Below are 19,587 nucleotides of genomic sequence, written 5' to 3'. Positions count from 1 at the left end.
AATGGCAGGAATTCAGAGCAGCAGTTCTGGAGCTGTGAACTGAATACAGCGACACTGCCAGGACACAGAATAAGGCCAGGGTGCCTTGGGACATTTCCCTCTGACCAGTACAGCTGCACAATTTTTTTCCTGTCATGTTAAACCAGAGCCCAATGATTTTTTGCTGTCTTTCTGTCCACACCTACTCTACAAACTAGAGCAAATCAGTCATGTCTCAACACCCACCAGCTTCCTTTGGCTCACTTCACACATCCAAAAATGTCAGGACTATGAATTCCAGACCCTGCTTCTTCCTTCCACAACGTGAAGGATCACCCTAGTCGCATGTATCTTTCTCCCCTCCCACTTCTTGACAAATTCCACTGCCCATACTGCCACCAGAGCAAGTTTCATCTACTTGAAGCCATGAAATCATCCACTTCTTCCCAGCACTCCTCTAGAGCTTGCCTGTTGTCCTTTCTCTACCACCCAGCAGGTGAACACCCACTCCTGCAAATTACATTTACCCAAGGAGGTCTGACTGGAGTAAGACAAGCATTCAGGGAGGTCTAGTTTAACAAACAACATTGCATATCCTTCCCTGCAGTGAGAGTTTCTTCATCATCTCCACACTGCCTACTTTCAATCCTTTTAACACAAATTAAAGAGAAAAAGCATTCCCCTTCCATATTCTGTGCCAAGAGGATTGTTTTATTACAAAGGTCAAGCAATCTTTTTCCCCTCTAAAAGCCCTACTCATAACTCTGCACCACATGGTAAATGTTAAAGAATTTATACAGCAGTTTTAGTGCAACTAAATCTTAACTTCTGAGTAATTAAAGCTCACAGTTAAAGTAGGCCAAAGTGTATCGCTATCTGCAAGCTGGGAAAGTTAGAGAACTCTTCACACGCTCAGGCCTTGAGAAGTGCAAGGTTCAGCTGCTGCACCCTACGCATCTAACAAAACATAGTGTCACAAACACCAACACCAGAAGGTTGTAGCTACAGCTCAGTGCCAAATAGCTGACAGCCATCTCCTTTTCAGAGGAGCCTGATTAGAACACTATAGCCAAGCCATAATTCAGGATTTAATGACTAAGATGACCATCGAGCTGAAAATGTGATGCATTCCAGGTTTAAATTATAAATGATAGTGACAGCTCAAGATAAATTATACATATTCATTCACCCTTCATGCTTATGAATAAATAAGAATGAAAGAAAGGTTAGTGGCTTTTTGCACACTGTCAGCAAACAAATGCTGTGACATATATTCACAATGCACTGAACAGTCAAGATTCAGCACAAAAAAAATGCACAGGGCTGCACGTAGCATGGTTTTAAATAACAAAAAGACAAAACTGTTTATTACCTCTTCTAGGATCAGAGCCACAGGACCTACCTTGTATCAAAGATCTGCCCCAGAGAGGAGAACTCAGAGGGTAGCTATTTACATATTAAAGGATTTCAAAAGGTTGCTGAAGCTTCCATGTCTTTCATGAGCTGGTTTTGATTGATCTCCTGTCTTGGGCCTACTGCAGTTGAAAAACTCCTCAAACAGAGATCATTTATGCTAATTTAACTGAATTCAGAGGGCCGGTTTTGAGTCATCACTTCAGAGCCACACTGCAGTCTGCAGCATTCTTCACTTCCAACACTACCCCAGCATAAAGGCAAAAAGGTACCACGGACCTCGCGGTTCCAGTTGGACACCCAGCTCAAACACAGACCTGTAGAAATAAAAGGCCTTGACTGCCAAACACCTATTGAGGAAAAGCAAATGAACATGCACGCACCAGCACACAAACACTGGAAAACTGGAATACTTTTACCCATGAAGCATCTAGTAAACCAGTACAACTCAAAAAGGTTACGAAGCAACTATAATTACCACTAACACCCACACCAAAATAATGGGAACATTTGGCTCTTTCCAAGTGCTGTAACCTCATCAAAACGCTTGAGCCAAATTTGACATTTATATCTCTATAAATAACATGTAAGCAAAAGCAAAGCGGGGGGGGGGGAAGGCAACATTTGCAGTTCAGGGAAAGATATCAAAACAAACATGTCCATAGTACTAAAATGCTACGCTACATGTGGGAATCTGATGATCTTTTGAATGGCTGTAAGCTGGGGCACAGAGGATAGGCCTTCTTGTTTTCAAATTAATTATTAATCAATCTTTTCAGCCATCAACCCCCTGCAATGACTCATCCACTTTCTTTACCAAAGTCTAAATTGTTATGAGAAGACTACAATTCCACTGGAACATCACACTCCTGAGTGCAATACTTAACCCTGCCTATGAGAAAGGATTTAGTAGGGGTTCATTTCTCTCTCCCACCAGATCATGTCTCACTGAGCCTGAAAGAAAATCACAAAACCAACCCCACTTAAGGCAAAACAGTATTTAGAACTTTTACACTGAGAGAAACAAAAGGTAAAGCCCACCCCAGTTACTCTTAGCAAAGCCAGTATTTTCCTAGTGACATACACACTGCAAGCAAATGAGAGAATTCACATCATCAATCCTCAATAATCATGCCATCAAACAGTCAAATTCTGTTATAACGATACAGACAGTTCCTATGGTCTATAAGGTACTGACAGTAACGGAATTTAGTTTTATGGAAGCATGGCTTGCTTTGTAAGCTTACAAAATTAAGAACTTGATCCTATACCCCACATCCCTGTAAACCTCTTCCCAGAGTTAACAGCTCTATTAAAGCACCTAAGCTGCAAGACTGGAGCTCGGCTGGCAATACCCATGTACAGAGCTTGCTCTTTTCCTGCGCTAAAATTATATCAGAACATTACAACACATTTACATATCTCCCACACATGCAGCTTTCTGCCAGCAGTAACAAGAGGACGACATCAAGGCTTAGAACACGTACCAGACTGAGATAGAACAAGAGGGTGGAGTTTCCTGCAGGAACACCCAGGCTGAAGTCCAGCAGCTCCCAGGGAAGGTGCTGCCTTTCTACCAACCCCATGCCTTCCTATCAGGCTCCCACTTAACCAGTGTCATATGTGAAACTCCACCTAGGAAAGCTTCCTATTGTTTCTCTCCTTTCCACAACCTCCTGGCTACTGTCACAAAAAGTGGGATCATTCCACCTTTTCCCATGAAAACGGTGTCCATTTTCCCATATGTTCAGCCTTAGACCTACAGTGGAATAGGAAGAACAGGGAAAAAACAAACAAACAAACAAAAAAACCCCCAGTCTTCACTGGGTTGTCTCTCCCATATGGTTTTCATGGGAATATTTCTAGCGGCAGCCCACACTGCTGCCCTTGATTTTAATCACGCAGAAGTAACATGAAATTCACATGACTCTTGTCAGTTTTCCAGCCACAGGGGTGTTGCAAAAGCATCAATTAAAACAACCAGACCTTCCAACTTTAACCTGGCAGAGCCATAAAGAAATGCCAGGTAAGCCTCTCGGAAGAGTTTGATTTACACATTGGTTTCACAGTTATTTTCAGCAAAGCTTTTAGTTAGAAAATAAGAACGACGACAGTGCTGGATTTCTGGCACTTCACCTCCTCCTAAGCTGCCAGTTAGAAAAACATGAAGTAAAAATGGATCCAAGTCAAAGAAAGTAATTAAAAGTTACTCTCAATCGCAGGGAAATGCCTGACCTGCCACAACTAAAACGTTACTAAGGTGTGAGAGTAAGTTTAAGTGATTCTGAAAGTCAGCTGTGGAATACGGCGTCAGTATTCAAGGTGTGCTGCATATTAGGAAGTTGAATGCTCAAGTTGTATGGAGCTGTGGCCTTCCCTCTGATCATTTCCAGCGGGCCATTCTTCCCAGTCCTACCCTACCATGGCATTCCAATAGCAAAGCTCAGTTAAAACGCAAATAGAACAAGTAAATTAATCCGGAACTCAGGAAAGTCTCAAATATTGTGTAGGAAAAGAACTGAAAACAAGCCCATACAAGTGAGACAGTAAAACAAGACTAAATACAATACCTCAAATAACCATTTATTAACGCTCGTGTTACACAGCTGCATGGAAAGTGCCTTTGTGCCATAATTCAATGAAAACCCAACTAGAAAAAAATGAAACTGTCAAAAATGATGTTTGCTAGTGTCAAATCAAGCCAAGTACGCACCATGCACATGGGAGTAAGATACTACTCAAGGAAGCAGGCTTTCTGACACCAGCATACTTGGGATCTAAATTACCATGGATTAGGGAACGGAAAAATGCAGAACCGCATGAAAGGAAGGCAAACCCAGCTTACAAAATAGCAGTGAGTCAGCTCCTGAGGACTGGTCTGTGATTGCTCTGAAAACAAGATGCACATTCCTCATGTGCCCTCCGGTTGTTCAGAATGAAAACATGCCCATCTCCTAACTATGCTTTTAATATGGGAGACGATAGTCCAAAAGAAAGTGCCAAGAAACATCAGTTTAACCCATTCAAACTTCAGAAAACATTCTCAACCAGTGCTAATCCACATAACCTTTTAACCCTACCCACATCTATCTAATGTTTGGTGCAAGAATAAGCAAGAAACACTCATATCTCTGGCCTCTCTGATCACTCAGAAACAGCTTATCTTGGGGGTACCTCCAACACTAAAAGGTCATTGAGTTATTTTTAAGAGAACCTTTCTAAAACACCATGACCCTTTAGCCTGCCTAGTTCCATCATCTGTCATCAGACTAACCAGAAAGCCAAGAATAAGCTCCAAGGCCTTTTGTGACAAGCTGTGAAACTCAGCCATTTAATATTATAAGGAATACTAAGTAACTACACTCAGCATTTACTTGGAGAACACAATATTTGTCCTCATTCAAAAAAATCAAAGATCACTGTCAGGTTTTCAGAACCCTTCTTCCCCTTACCAAGCACATTGGCTGCAAGCATTTCAATCCTTGTCCACAATATAGCTCATTTTGTTGCTGTTTAGAGACTATCTTTCTGGTCTGCTCTTTTTTTGTTGTTTTCAGATGTTAGAGGTGAGTGCGGCTTTTCCTGCTATATTGACTATTTCTGAAAACAAAAAGATAAATAATACATATACCCAAAGAATTACTGCAGCACACATACAGTGAAAAGCAGGTCAAATAAATCAGCTCTATCAATATCACTTTGCTGATGAGTATTAAAACAAAGTGCTGGCCACCGACTAGCATGCCAGCATACACTGACCAGAAGCACCATGTCAACCCCTCCCAAAAGTACAGAAACCTTGACACTGGCTCATTTTAGGGAAAGGATTAAAAGTTCCTATTTTCAGGTGTTGCTCTTGCATGCTGAAGCCAGACACTGCAGTTTATCATTGTCAACACTTACATTACAGAAATACCTAGAGGCCTCAAGTAGGTCAGGGCTTCAGTATGCAAGGTAGAGGATATATCCATAATACTTGACAGCCTTTGACTCATCATATTTTTCTATTTCAAGTGTTTGTCTTCCCACTGAAACAGCTATGTGAGCAACCCACACAAGCAAAAGAAACTCAATGACACTGCAGAAAAATCCCACCCGAGTTCTACCAGTGATGTGCTTGGATACAAGGAAAACAGAAGTAGCTCTACCTCATTAAAATATTACATGTAAAAATCTAGCTGAAGTCAAAGCAAAGCAAGTTCGGGGCTTTTCAGTCTGGCACAGCTTCAGCTATTATAACAAAGACAAAAGTGACTGTTGAAATAAGCTTTAGTGAGTGGTTATGGATGAGCGCTCCATTTCTCATTTTCCCATCCCCTACAACCTAGACATACCCTTTTAGTGAAAGAGTATGTTTCTCAGTTGTTGCCTTCAGACTGAAGCCTGGTTGAGACAGCAGGAACGCAAAACCAAACCAAACCCATTTACATGAGCTGTAGGGAGAGAGACTACAGGCAGAGTGCTAAAAAGCATGTTTGCATACCTTAAATTAGCCACATTAAAGGTGGAAAAATGTGTCATAAATCTGAAATGATCTTTAGATGATGGAGTTCTTGGCAACCTAATCATTTTACCAAGCTCACAGCCAGTTAGGCCAGACTGTCTCAGTCTAAATACACATACCAAGACAGCACAATCCAGGAGTGGACCAATACATTCCCATAACATTAACCCATTAACCATGCTTTTTGTTCCTCACTGCTGTCCCTTCCAATATCTCTCTGCTCCACCATCACCCACTTCTGCCTTCCCAAACACTCATCCACGCCCTGCAGAGCTTCTCTGCAACTTCTCATCCCGTTCCCTCAGCTGGAAAAGGAAATATCAGTGTTGCTGTGGATCTTGACTATAAGTTATCACCAATCAACATTTTTTTTTTTCCCCAGATCCTGCAGAACATAAGAGTTAAGGGAACAGGAATGAGACTGATGCCTTATTGATCAAATCAATTCTAATTACACACAGAAAACTTTTCCACAGTTTCCAATAATACACTGAGCAAGAGCTACTTCATGAAATGCAAAGTCAGATAAGTAGAAAGTTTGGGAGCTCAGCAACAAAGGCCAGAATTTTATATATTCAGTCACCAGAGGAAGCGGAATGTTATAATTGCAAGCAAACTCTAACACTTGATATAATAAATACAACTAGAGAAATGTATTATTTATTGAAATTCAAAATTTTTGTAGGAGAGGCTCATAAAAAGCTGAGGACAGAGTAACACAATATTACAGCTAAACCACAGCAGCACTAAAATAATTGGGCAACAAAGAGCTATTTGTTCGTTTTTTCCTTCCAAATCTCACTCTTCCACACATACACAGACACACACCCATCTTGACTGTCTGAGGCATCGGGCAATAATGTCACCTACTTCTTAGGGTATGTTCTTTTCATACTGTGGTACAAATACTAGACAATGTTAGGCCTATCTACACAAGGAAAACCAGGTCTTGGAATGGTGAACTTATCCTAATTCAAGCCTAATCCCTTCTGTGGTTCCCAATTGCTGGAAGTGTTTCATCTCCCTGTGAAACCAAATCAGGTACGGTCAAGGATGGGCATACCTTACCCTTTAATGCTGAACCTCACTATGCTGATCCGGTGCTCTGGCATTCACAGCCAGGCTCTAAGAGAACAAGTACACTGTGACGGTGCTACTTTATTCAAGAGGGCATCACCTACTGAAGACAATGTACAAAGCTTGAGGGAGTGACCATACACTGAGAATCAATTCCCATGTATCCAAAACATACTTTGAGATTTCAGTCAAGAACTGAGCACAGGTAAATAGTTCAAAACAACATCATATTGTGTCAAAACACATAGCTAAGATTACCACAGCCTACTGAATTTGGTACACATCCAGTAGGAAACAGGTCTATACACATGGAAACGTGCCCTGTGCCATTACTCCACTGACGGCTCAAAGAGAGCACTGAATTTTGACTGGGGTCAGGCTCACAGGAGGACAAGCTGGCTAGAAGCAACGATGCTCATGGACATGTGAATGTGGGGATTGGCTTTTGGGACAAGTCTCCTGTCCAGGCAATGAAATATCGGAGCAAAAACAGTGGAGAAATATAACACCAAAGTAGGGCTGTTTTCCAGCTTCTGTATCTAAAGTTAACACTAAAAATTCTGCTGGGAGGACAGGAAGGAAGGGAAGATAGGCTGACATTAAAACTGTAACACTGGAGCGAGGCACACAGAAGTCCTTTTCGTTGCGAAAGAGTAGTCAAAATGCCATCTATGCCTACATCTAAGCAAAAACCTATTTCTGCCTTGAGGCAGCCTTGGCAATAACACTGTTGCAAGCAAAAAAATAACTGGTTTATTGGTTTGGGGAGGATTGAAATGAATTTTAATTTATTGTCAATTAATAAACTTCTAATTACTGTGCCTGGCATTGGAACGCACAGGGGTGAGCCAGCCCTTGCTCTCCAACCCCACCACCATACGTGGCATCCCATTGCTGCTTATTATGTGCACATAGTAAGCAAATAGCTTATACAGACAAGTTGCTCTTAAAACAAACCAAAAGCACATCAGTGAAACATGATCTAAAATAAACCAGCTCTGTTTGAGGATATCACTATTTCCCCTGGCGCTTCAGGGTTCTGCAGCTGCAGAAATTCCTCTAAACAAATCAAAAGAGCTTAAAGCTTATGCTCCCACAAAAAAGGTTTCCAGGCAAATATTATATACATACACATGCATATACACACACACACACACACACACACACACACACACACATACACTCACTCCATCACAGCAACCAGGCCAGAACACTTGCCTGGGAAAGCCCCTATCCACACTTTTAACATTTTGCTGATATAGCTGCATCAGCCAAGATCAGTGTGTTTTCTTGTTTCCAAACCACACCAGCAGAAAACTCACTGCAGAAGCCCTTTGAGTGGCTGCTAAATCTTTGTGCCTGCATAAAATGTTTCTTTCTTAGAACCCAGTTTAAGCAGCACCAAGCAGAAAAATTCCTGCTGTAGTTGTAGCAGCACCCCAGAAGGAATTGGTGAGACTGGGCAACTGGGCATACAGGAGGAGTGAAGGCAAAGCAGAGCATTGCATCAGTCTAGCTTACGTCTACAGCAAAAAGGAGGAAGCAGTAACTGCCATCACACCAGATTTGTGCCAGCAGAAACTAAACTGCAAAGTCACAATCCTATTACAAGAAGTAACAGCAGTAGAATTCAGTGGTAGGACTGACCAGATGTAGTTGGACGCATGTGGCATAGCATCTTCTGTTTGAGTTTTTACACATTGTTTTGTGTGTGATGTATAATCTTAAGAAACAGACTGCCTGAAAACATTATGTGCTGGCAATGCCATTTATATCAACTAGATACTAATCCTATTCCCCCCACAAGAGATGACTGTCAGCCAGGTTAACTGTTTCACTACTGATAAGATAGGTTTTAGCAAAGAAATGGTGATACCTATCTCTCAACTACAAAACATCTGTAAAAGCCTCTCTGAGTAAAACCACTCATGTATTTCCCCATCTAGAAGTAAACAACCCCTCCACTCTTCTTGGTGAGTCTGCATTATAAGGATGCTCATCCTGACTACATGAAAAGTATACAAGAATAGCAAAATGTGGGTAGAAAACAACAAAAAAAAGATTAAGAAAGAGTCAGTACAGTTATAAAGACTGCCCAGTCTGTGCTTCTACTCAAATATGAATTTTCTCTGTCCCATCCAACAAAGCAAAACAGATCTGGCTGCAGGTTATCTGGCCTGCCACATCACATCAATGCAGAAACCAGTAAGGTCTGGCTGCAGAATTTAGGTCAGCTTGTCTGTGGAGTCCATAAGGTCTTGCACACAGCCATGAATTTCCTAGTAATGCTTCATTAATCCCTCTTCATCCTACTGTGCTGTATTTTACTAGCAGCTGCTAGCTTTCCTTTAATTCCCCAGCAAACACTCTCCACAGGAGGGATGTTTGCAGGTGAATGAGCCACTATCTCTTCCCTGGGAAGCAGGAAGCTAGTTGTTCAATCAAATAAATGCCAATTCCTATTTCTAAAGACAAAGAAGTGAAGGGTTCTCAATCCAAGCTAGAAAAAGACTTCCCTTTTATAACCACACAAGGAAAGGTCGAATCAGAGCTGGAAATTTCCCCTATAATGTAAGGAATATTTTTCTGAACATATCATGTGCACAAACCCCCACTGTTTCCACCTGGGTCAGTAAATAAAAAATAACATAAATATGTGACTAATAAACTCAGACAGATGCTGGTACTTCTGGAGAGAAAGCATCACTTGAGGTGAAAGATACTGTGCCTCTTCAAAGAATGCTTTCCTCTAGAAATGAACTGTGGGCCACTACCAACCCCAGTGTTACATGAGCACTCAACGTAAGTAGTAGCCCTGTTTTCATTAATGTATCAAAGTGCATAAAAGTCTTCTCAAGACATGGTCCTTGGAGCAGGAGTTCCACATAAACTGGAAAGTATAGTTATGTAGGAAAAAAAACCCCAATAAATCAAATACAGTAAAGCAAAACCTTGAACTTGTCTGAGTGTCTTCATACAACCAGACTAAGTAAGTCTTCTTAAGTATGACAACCTGAAAGATGTGAGTGCAAGAATAAATACCTGTTTCTAGGAAGAGGCTATGGAAATCTCAGCAAACAAAAACATAGCTACTAAGCTGACAGCTGGTTTTGTCTTAAAACCCATTAGTCTGTTACTTCTCTGTGCTCTTACGGTTGCCACATAAGAACGTGCCCCTCAAAAGCTGGCACTTATATCTCCCTGCTAGAAGAAACAATAAAGCTGAGGAAAAACTCTTTCCTCAAGACATCAAATTGCTCTTTGATATTGAAACATTTGTTAAGAGTATTCCTAGTCCATTCCTTCCAACTCACATGGAGCCTGGATACAGGTATTAGCAAACACAGACTCAGCTGTACTGCACATTACATGTGTAAATCAAATACCCTAGAAAACACAGAACTGCATGTATGTTTACCTCAGATAAGTCACGTAACTCAACCATACAGTATGCACCCATACCAGGCCACAGATGATGCTGTTGTCATTACTGGCCCACCATCCTATCACACATGCTAGCAAGGCCCTGTAAGGAACAGAACCCTATTTTTATAACTAATTTACAGCTTCCCATCAACTCTGCATCAGACAATCCCCACTCCTGGCTCAGTACCTGATCAGGCTGTGCTTCTCTTCCTTCCTCCTCCGGCTTCAGCTGGGCTGAGTGCTGGCTCCAGGTGGCTCTGGAATACCAAGCCAGGCGCTGATGGTCACTTTCTCATTTTGACAAGCACCATGCACTCTTCCTGTATAAAAACAAACTGCTGTGAGTCAAAGCAGCCAAATAAAATGTTGATGCTAGCGGGGTGTGAGAGAAATGCCACTCTGCGACATAGAAGCAGAATGTCAGTCCTCTTTTCGCCACTGATCTCTGAGGAGGGCTGAGCACACCCTGATTTTAGTAGTTTCAGAAACACTCTAAATGAGCTGCCCTGTTCTTGAAGAGCAGAGATTCCTCAAACTACCAATTTGCCATTTCCCACATATTTTCTTAAATATACTGGCTCATCCAAACTTAACGAAGGGCACTGCTATTTCTATGCTACTGCTCCCCTGTTATCACCATGAAAGGTAGATCAGATCCCAATGACGTGGTAGCTGCACATTGTGCGTGCTCCACATAACCACTTTGACGACACTTGAATTGCTGCATTACAGCAGTATGCCAGGCAAGCAGCCCACTTTGACTCACTGAGCTGCCTGGAAAACCTCTGGAACACACCTCTACCCCGAGGATGGACAAAATGGGGAAGAACTGGGATTCCTCCCCCTCCTCCTTTAGCCTAACACTTCCACCAGCCAAGACCACAGCGTGGCTGCCTTCACCTCCAGTGACTCAAAGGCTCCAGGGCAGAGCAGAGCTCAAAGATGCAAAGCAACCACTCAGCAAAAGGAACAGCCAGACTCCAGCAGGTAATTCACGAGTATTTATTTTAGTTTGCTGCTTATTAAGTATGCCTCCTTACAGATCAAGTATTCCACAGTAATTGCCTCCAATCAACAAACACCCAGAAAGCCACTATGTAGACCAGTGCTGCTTCATAGCTGAAACTAGTCCCCTAGCAACAGGCATGACTCCACAGGACTCTTCTGTGCACAGCAGCCTGGCCAGCACTGCCTCACTGCCCTTTCCATGCCTCTCCTGCCCTGGCTGTGCCCCAAGCCATTCCTAGCATCACCAAGGAACCGCTGCACGCTGCTGCCAGCGTGGGGATGCTCCACAGCCAAGGCTCAAAGCAGCAACAACGGGCTGCATCCCCTGCTTAGCACCAGCACATTGCCTCCACACCAGCATCGAGCTGCTCTGCCATAATGGTCAGTGCCTAGTGCCAAGCACCACCTGAGCTGCTCTCAAAGCACTCCACAATAAAAGGCAAATGGACTGCCCCAGCACATACAGACAATTCCCTCCTAATTTATTTCCCAAGGCTTTTTCAGGGCTGGCCCCTGCTGGCATTCAGAAGCCCACAGAAGCAAGCCCTGTGTCATGCTTTCCACTGAGAACACTTTAAAGGTCAGCAGGAACCTGCTGTGCCAGGTTTCTTATCCTGGGTGTCTACTGCTAAAAGGAAGATAGGGAAGACACTGACTAATACACAGATAAAACATGTATCTTAAAGAATTTCTGCCTTCAAACGGGTTGGGGTGGTCAAGTATTCAAGAAAACTAAATCTCTTTTTGCAGCATGTATCACCAGAGCTGTAGTTTTCAGAGTCTGTTGTCTTTTAAATACACAAGAAGGGGGAAAAAAACCTTCTGCCCAGGTATTTTACATAGGTCTATCGCACACAGGTTTCAAACAGACCTTTGGATGTTCCAGACCCTGACAGAAAACACACTCAATAGCCACAGGGCCAATCACCCTGGGTGTTTCTGTAATCATTATCCACGAGGTCAGAGACCCAGGTAAGAAGGGCTTAAGCAGAGGTCACCATGCCCTCCAAGCCCTCCTTTGGCAGCCACCCCAAAGGCAACAAGCAGCTTTTAAAAGCAGAAGGCAAAGGCAGCTCCCACCTCCAGAGGAGGAGGACTGTGCTTTTTGAAAATGCATCAGCATTTAAGGAAAGGTGTCTGCAGAGGCCAAACAGCACCACCACCACGCTTGGTAAGGCATAAAAGAACAGGAGAACCTGTTTCCAAGAGTTGTATCACAGTCTGAAGGACTGATGACGTTCATCACCACCACCCTTCCCTTCCCAGAACAGACTGACCACATGAGTTGGCTCATACCTGGAGGAGAGATGGAGGGAAACAAACAAACTCGCAAGATACTGGTTAAAAACAACCCAAACCAACCCACAAATAAACAAACAAAACCCTACCTAAAGCAGAGATTCTCATATAAAACATAATAGCGCACAAGTAGGTTCTTGGGCAGAGCGAAGACCGGTGAAGGTATCCTCCCCACAGCTCTTGCTACTGAAACGTTCCTGGATTATGTTCCAAATCCCGTTTGGATTCTCTTTATGCTTCATCCTTCAGCTCTCCCTCCCATTTCTGAAGTGACAACCTCAATTTATTAAAACAAAGCAATGTCTCCAGAAACATCTGCTCTGACACAAGAATACACACTCACTGTTACAGAGCCAGTGTGGGGCACAGAGGGTACAAAGGAGATTAAATAAGGAGCACATGTACTGCTTCTCCTATAACCTTGTCCCTCCTGGCACTCATTCCCTTTCATCCTCTATTTTTGAGGCCACTTCAGCATAAGGAAAGATTTACACCCCATTTACACTGGGGTGTTGGCATCACCCAGCTCCAATTTTATGTGAATCACAGCCAGGCACTTGGCACATAACACGTGCAACCTCCAAATGCCACGTCCTATATGCTGTAGCCTACATGTGGTCATCTTCATTTGTACAGTCACTTGACCAAACGTCTTTTCCATTAAGGAAAGCGCTATTTCTGCTGTGCTTAACTGAGGCTGCATTTAACATGGAAACAATCATTGGTCACAGAGTGAAAAAAATCAGATGATGCACTAACAGAGCAAATTATTATAAAGAATGGAGGAAGGAAATCACAGTATTTTGGGGAAGAAGTGGAGATTTTGGAAAAAAACTTCATGTAATAAGTGAGGCAGTTCCAATCATTAGAGGTTTAGCATAACTCAGTTTTACATGTATCTCCAAGTACCCAGCCAACAGTAGACTTTTGACAATCACTTTGGTTAAATGCCTTTTTGCTGCATAACAACAACAAACCACCACACGGGGAAAATGTCATGCTATCAAAAGAGAAGAAAAACCCCAAACCAGCCCAGAAACCTACTGCAGAAGCATTGTCAAGAGTAGCAATGTAACATAACCATATAAACACCAGATTTTGCTGCTATCTGAGTGAGGTTTTGCAATCAGCTTAAGCTGATTTGTGGCCACCCTGCTGCTTAACACTCCCACTCTGTCCCCTGGTGTGTGCTTGGGAGAAGCCTCCTGCCTGACAAAGGCAGAGGCGGGTGGGCAGGGAGGCAGAACTTCCCCTTTCATCAGTAGGGTGAGCTCAAATCTGCTCCAGCTGGTCTTAAAACCACACTCCCTTTGGAAAGCACCTTAGGCATTGCTCCTACTCCATGGGAGCCCACAGGATCCCACTGGTGCTCCCTGCAGAGCTCATTGTCCATGCTAAAGCCTCACTGCAGCTTTTCACATGCTACCCAACAAGCCCTTTATTTCAGCAGCTCCCTGTAATTCTTTCCTTCCCTTTGTGGCCACCTCCTCTTCTCCCCTCCTCTCCATGAGCTATTTGCAAGCTTCTCCCCACTTCCTCTCTTCTGTTGCAGACAGCAAGAATCTAACCAGGACATTAACAACTTGAACCTTGCTGGGCAAGCAGGCACAATTTCCCAGTGCTATAGGTAACCTGTTGTTTGATCCACAAGCAATAAGAGGGGGGACTACTGCTGGTAGCATTGGTATTGCATTCCTTAGCAGATAGCAAGCCAAAAATGCAAAATCTTACAAGCTCAGACAGCAAGCAGGTAAATAATCAGACATTAACATGGAGAAGGTGACCGAAGTCAGTAGTTATCAGAGCATTGAAGGCCACCACCCTCTCTTCACTCACAAGAGACAGCAGAAGAGCACTGTGCTCCTCACATTGCCCAGCTACATACCGGTTGTGACCAGGCTGCTGTGCACGTGGACAGACCGTGGTTTTTACAACGCAAATTAGACAGGTGCAAAACCATGTGGCTAAAACCACACTTGTACCAGTTCAACCTGTAAAGTTTATAGGTGCCTGTAATGCATACTTAAGTTCACACAGGGGTCTATATTTGCAACATGCATTCAAGCTGACTGCAAACCTGGCCATTCATCTATAACCATTATAGCCCTGCTTCTGGAGATGTCAAACAAAGAAAATTCATACCCTTTCCACATGCAGAACAGTACATACAGCTTCATGCTTTTAAGATTTTCTTCTGTATTTACTCACACTTATCTCCATCTTGTTACCTCCTTTCCTCTGCCACACTGTTATTCTCTTCTTTTGCACTGTTGCATGCCTCTCATGGTTTTATTTTCTGGCTTTTCTACATGTTCTACTACTTTTGTTCTCCTGCAACTCTGGCCCCAGCAGCTCCTTTCTTTAAAGTCTGCTCTGGTTACTCTGATTGAAAGGTGAATTTAAGACTGTCCTTGTTAACGCCAATCTAGGTACATCTTAAATCAAATTACACAATAAATAAACAAACTGTAACCACAAATTTTAACCACTAGAAATAGTCTTGTCCAAACCACTGCATTATTCATTTTTGTGATTTATTATTAGTACAATTCTGTCTCATTCTCAGTCCACTCTTCTCTCATTCTCCTGTTAAGACTCTTTCCTACCCACTTTCCAGGGGGGCACTAGCACTGACCCAACTCAATTTCTGCAGCACCCACGAGCATTTGTGTATTTGCATTCCTTCACTTCCTTGTTTCAAGAGCCAACAGATTTGTTGTCAGAGACATAAGGACTGAAGCAAAAATCACCAAGCCAGTCTTCCCTTTCTGCCTGCTTATAACACTAATGAGGTAAAAACAGCAAAGAAATTAGTATGGGTTATGAAACAGCAAACATGAAACTTTAAAAGAATTAAGTATATGAAAAGTTTCATTTCCCTTTGTCAGTTCCTCTTCTAAGCTAGGTAGTTTAGGCTTTATTTCTTAATTTAATTAGACAGAAAGCAAGTCCATGAAAGTTTCTGGATGGCAGCCACTGAGAGGAATCCTGTATGGAGACTTCTCAGTTTGTATTTTTAAGCACCAGTCAGATTAAGCATGAAGTCTGGTTCCACTGTGCATCTCTGATGAAGGCAATTGTTAATGCATGCGGAAAGTGTCTGTAACCATAGTTGTGCTTAAACAACAAAGCAAGCTAGTGCACTGCCTTTCACACTTCTCACTACAAGTTTCAATGAACAGGCTGCCAGACCAAAGTAATTCCAATCCTCCCTCTCCACAAAGCGTACACAAACCACTATGTACAAATATGCAAGATAGACATTTTTGAATCATTCACTGACATTTGCATTGGTTTAGTGGACAAAGTTATACTGAACAATCCAAATGACATCAGCTTAACTCCATGTTCCTCTGTGCAGGACTGCAAAGGCGACAAAACGCCTATTGCATAATACTTCTGTAAAAAGTATTCATATTCACAGAGGAAGCTTTTGCACTGAAAGGTTATTTTCAGTCATTAGCAAATCAGCACTGTATAAGCGTGGGTTTTCAATCAGAGCATTTGAAACAGGCAACAGGCTATATTTTCTGTTGACAAAATAGGACAAAATCAACTTTGCATGTGCGCTCACCAAGACATAAGAAAGATCTCCCCAGGGTTACCAGCTTTTCTCTTGACCTTAAGGTACTGCAAGGTTATAGAACTGCCTCCATCTCCAGCACACACAGCTTCAGCAAGCCTGCACTAAGGTAGCTCTTTATGCAAGTTCTCACACCAGCTCAAAGTGCGTAAGTTTTCTCTCCTTCATACCCTGCAATAGCCAAAGAACAGGCAGATATTCAGGCTTCATACCCACACACATATCCTATGCACTTGTTTTCTACTTAAAAGCCAAATTTGAAAAATCATTGCAGCAAGAGTAAAGTGCTTCAAACAAAGTCCACCAAAAAAACAATGCTGCTTTTAGCAGGCATGTTGGTAGCTGTGGCATTGGCCAGACTTGAAAACACTAGAGGCGTGGCAGCACTGGCTCCTGTAGAACCCAAGGGCAATCAGGAACACCTTTTATAGAGAAACTTATCTCAGTGCTGACTTGTAAAGAATGAAGTCCAAGTGAGAAAGAAACCCAAACAAAAAAAAAAAAAAAAACCAACCCTGCACCTTGGCTGTGGCTTTGAAGCCACTGGGCTGCATGGAGGCGGGTAGGAGCCTGCCTCACTGCTTCACTGCAAGTGCCATAAAAAGCCTTTGTGCTTGGCTTTTTTTTTTGTTCCTGTGCGTATCCTTACATAATGAATCTAGGGAAGGGGTCCTGTTGCTGTAGGTCTCATCCTATTTACTAGCTCCATGTCAGATAAGACACCTAGAAAAGCAATAGACACCTGCATTTAGGCAGCCTCACACATGGTCTCGACATACAGGGGAAATCATCAGGAGATGGGACTCAGACAAATACCGCGCTAGTGAACAGAGAGGGATTTTAAAACTCTTAACAAGTAGCAAGGCAGGTCACAAGAACCAGGCAATTTCTTTGCTATTGATCACACAATACAAAATGCAGGACCATGGTGAATGAAGGTGATTGCTATTCTCACCCACTGCTGGCTGCCAGACGCTTTCAGCCTGGTTATTATTTCTGCTTCTTAACCAGTTACCTTCACCAAGAAAAGGATCTCTGAAACAAAAAAATCTGAGCAACAGACAACTTTCCTCTTCCTCTAACAGTGGCTGTATTTTACACCATCACTGTTCCTGAAGTCTCGAGTATCGCCAACTCCTTCAGTCTTGGAACAAATCACTTCTGAGGAAAGAGCTCAAGTGGAAAGAAGTAAAATTATAGGTAGCAACATTTTTGAGACTACATGAACAGCGTGTTGTCATATCCTGATTTATACTTGAGGGGGAGGAAGAAGGGAAGGTATTTCTTCTAAAACAGTGCCAACAAACAGGTCCTTGGTGCAGCCACACTCTTCTCCCACACCACTGCTTGCCTTCAAGTGTTGGGCAAAAGTGGCATTTTGCTGGCTTGATCCCAAGAACACAAACTTCCTCCTCCCAAGGATATCTCCCTGAACACTCTGGCAGCTGCTACATGAAGGTCTTTGAGCTTCTCTTCCTATCCATTTCCTGAAGGGGGACAGGAACCTGTTCTTGCAAGACTGGAAGAACGGAGCTGAAGAAAATACAGAAGTAAGTGAAGAGAGCTTCAATTCTTTTAATTACAGATATTTGTGGTGAGACAAAGATTGAAGCAGCGTCAGTTAAAATTGATGATGTGGAAATTAGTATTACTGATGGTACTAGAAAGTGCCAACTAGTGACGCACTTTCCTTTTTTACATGCCAAAACCCAAGATGATTCTCAAGAAGTCAAGCACTAGAAATACCGGCTTTGTTCTTTCCTAAATTTGTTTGGAATCTCTGAGGGGAAAAAGTGTTTGGCAAGCAATCAGTACCTATTCTTTGTTACACGGTTAAAAGAAAATTGCACTCAATTTGCTTAGACTAAGAGATTTTGGGCCAACCTATCCCCAATACAAGCCAGTCAAACTTCAGGGAAAAAAACGGTAGCTCAAAGTGTTCTCAAGGTAAGAGGCACAGAAGCTTTGAAACACTAATTTTACACACTTATACAGATGATATTTACACACTTTTACAAATGTAATGCTGGTAGCTGCTAGAAAACTGCATTTCACAAACATCCTTCTCCATATTTCAGTCCTTGTTTGGCAAAATACATGTTTAGGCCCACAGCACCTCAACATCACAGCCAAGAATAAACCCTTTCAAGACTGAGCAGCTTTACTGTGACACCAGAGAGCCTTATGCATGGCGTGCACACTCATGAGACTATACATGTGAGGAAAATCAGTCATGTACACAAGTCTTCGCATGGTGAAGTCCACAGACTTTTCACTGCTTGTAATAAAAAAGCATTTTAAATGTCAGTTATGCAATAGAACACACAAGTCTTAAAGTATAAGGTTTCTGGGGGAAATTATCTCCATTTTTCTTAATAGCTTTTTGGGGGTTTATTTGGTTTTGTTGGTTTGGTTTTTCTCCTAGGATATAATCTTTCCAGCACCAAGAGACAAGAAATAAAAAAAATAAAATAGTAAGAAAGGAAAAAAACAAACTGAACCAAAACCAACTGTGTAGTCTCATTTCAACTAGCAAGAAAGGGAGAATTCTAAACAACAGGAACTGAAACAATGCATTTTGTTTTTTCCTCTTTACGGAGGAAGGTTTGAGTATCATGTAAATACTGCTAGTTATGTTTTGTGAATATTTAGGGATCTACAGCGATTTTATGAATTAATTGGAAGACATAGATTGCTTTTTTTGAAAACAAATGAAAAACATTTTGAGCTTATTATTTTGTAAAATACTAACTCTGGAACTCCCTTTTGTTTGCATCCAGTTGAGAAACTACTTTACTGGGTTCCCTGCATGACATTTATGACTCAAACTACTTCTCAGTATAACAGCCATCACCAGCCCCACACTGATTAAAAGCCTCAGGACACTGATTCATCCCCAGTGATTGCAGTGCCCATGTACCTCTACCAAAACTTCCCTCTGACTCTTAGCGGTGCAGGAAAAAGCAAAGGGACAAAGGGAGACTTTGGGCTGAGGCACCGAGTCAGCATTCTGTCTGCAAAACATCCCAAGCAGTGAAAGGGAGAACTGACACAGCAACCAGTGCCATCAGAAAAACACAAGGAGGGGAAGAAACTCAGCCACGGGTACAGGACCCGATTCAAAATCCACTTACTACATGGGCTGCAGCAGACTCTGAATGGCACCTTAATACACAGAAGGAACAGGAAGACCTGGAGAAATTAAAACAGCTGACTTCGAGATGGGATATTTCAGCACAAAACTGCACCAAGCCACAACACACATGGTTGCAAGTGCTTTTGACCACAGGGATGTACA

The 19,587-nt window shown here is 42.4% G+C and overlaps 1 protein-coding gene across 2 annotated transcripts in view; it reads right to left on the bottom strand.

Moving 5' to 3' along the window:
• The window catches only part of LRRC8D (leucine rich repeat containing 8 VRAC subunit D), a 48,806-nt gene that overhangs the window by 26,751 nt on the left and 2,468 nt on the right, over nucleotides 1-19,587 (bottom strand). For both annotated transcript variants that reach the window (XM_080623922.1, XM_080623923.1), the window contains exon 2: nucleotides 10,587-10,719. The gene's annotated coding sequence lies outside the window, so the exon portion shown is untranslated. The remainder of the gene's footprint in view (nucleotides 1-10,586; nucleotides 10,720-19,587) is intronic.

Source organism: Psittacula echo (assembly GCF_963264785.1).
Source record: "Psittacula echo genome assembly, chromosome: 7".
Taxonomy (NCBI): domain Eukaryota; kingdom Metazoa; phylum Chordata; class Aves; order Psittaciformes; family Psittacidae; genus Psittacula; species Psittacula echo.
This window is presented reverse-complemented; position numbering and strand designations above follow the sequence as displayed.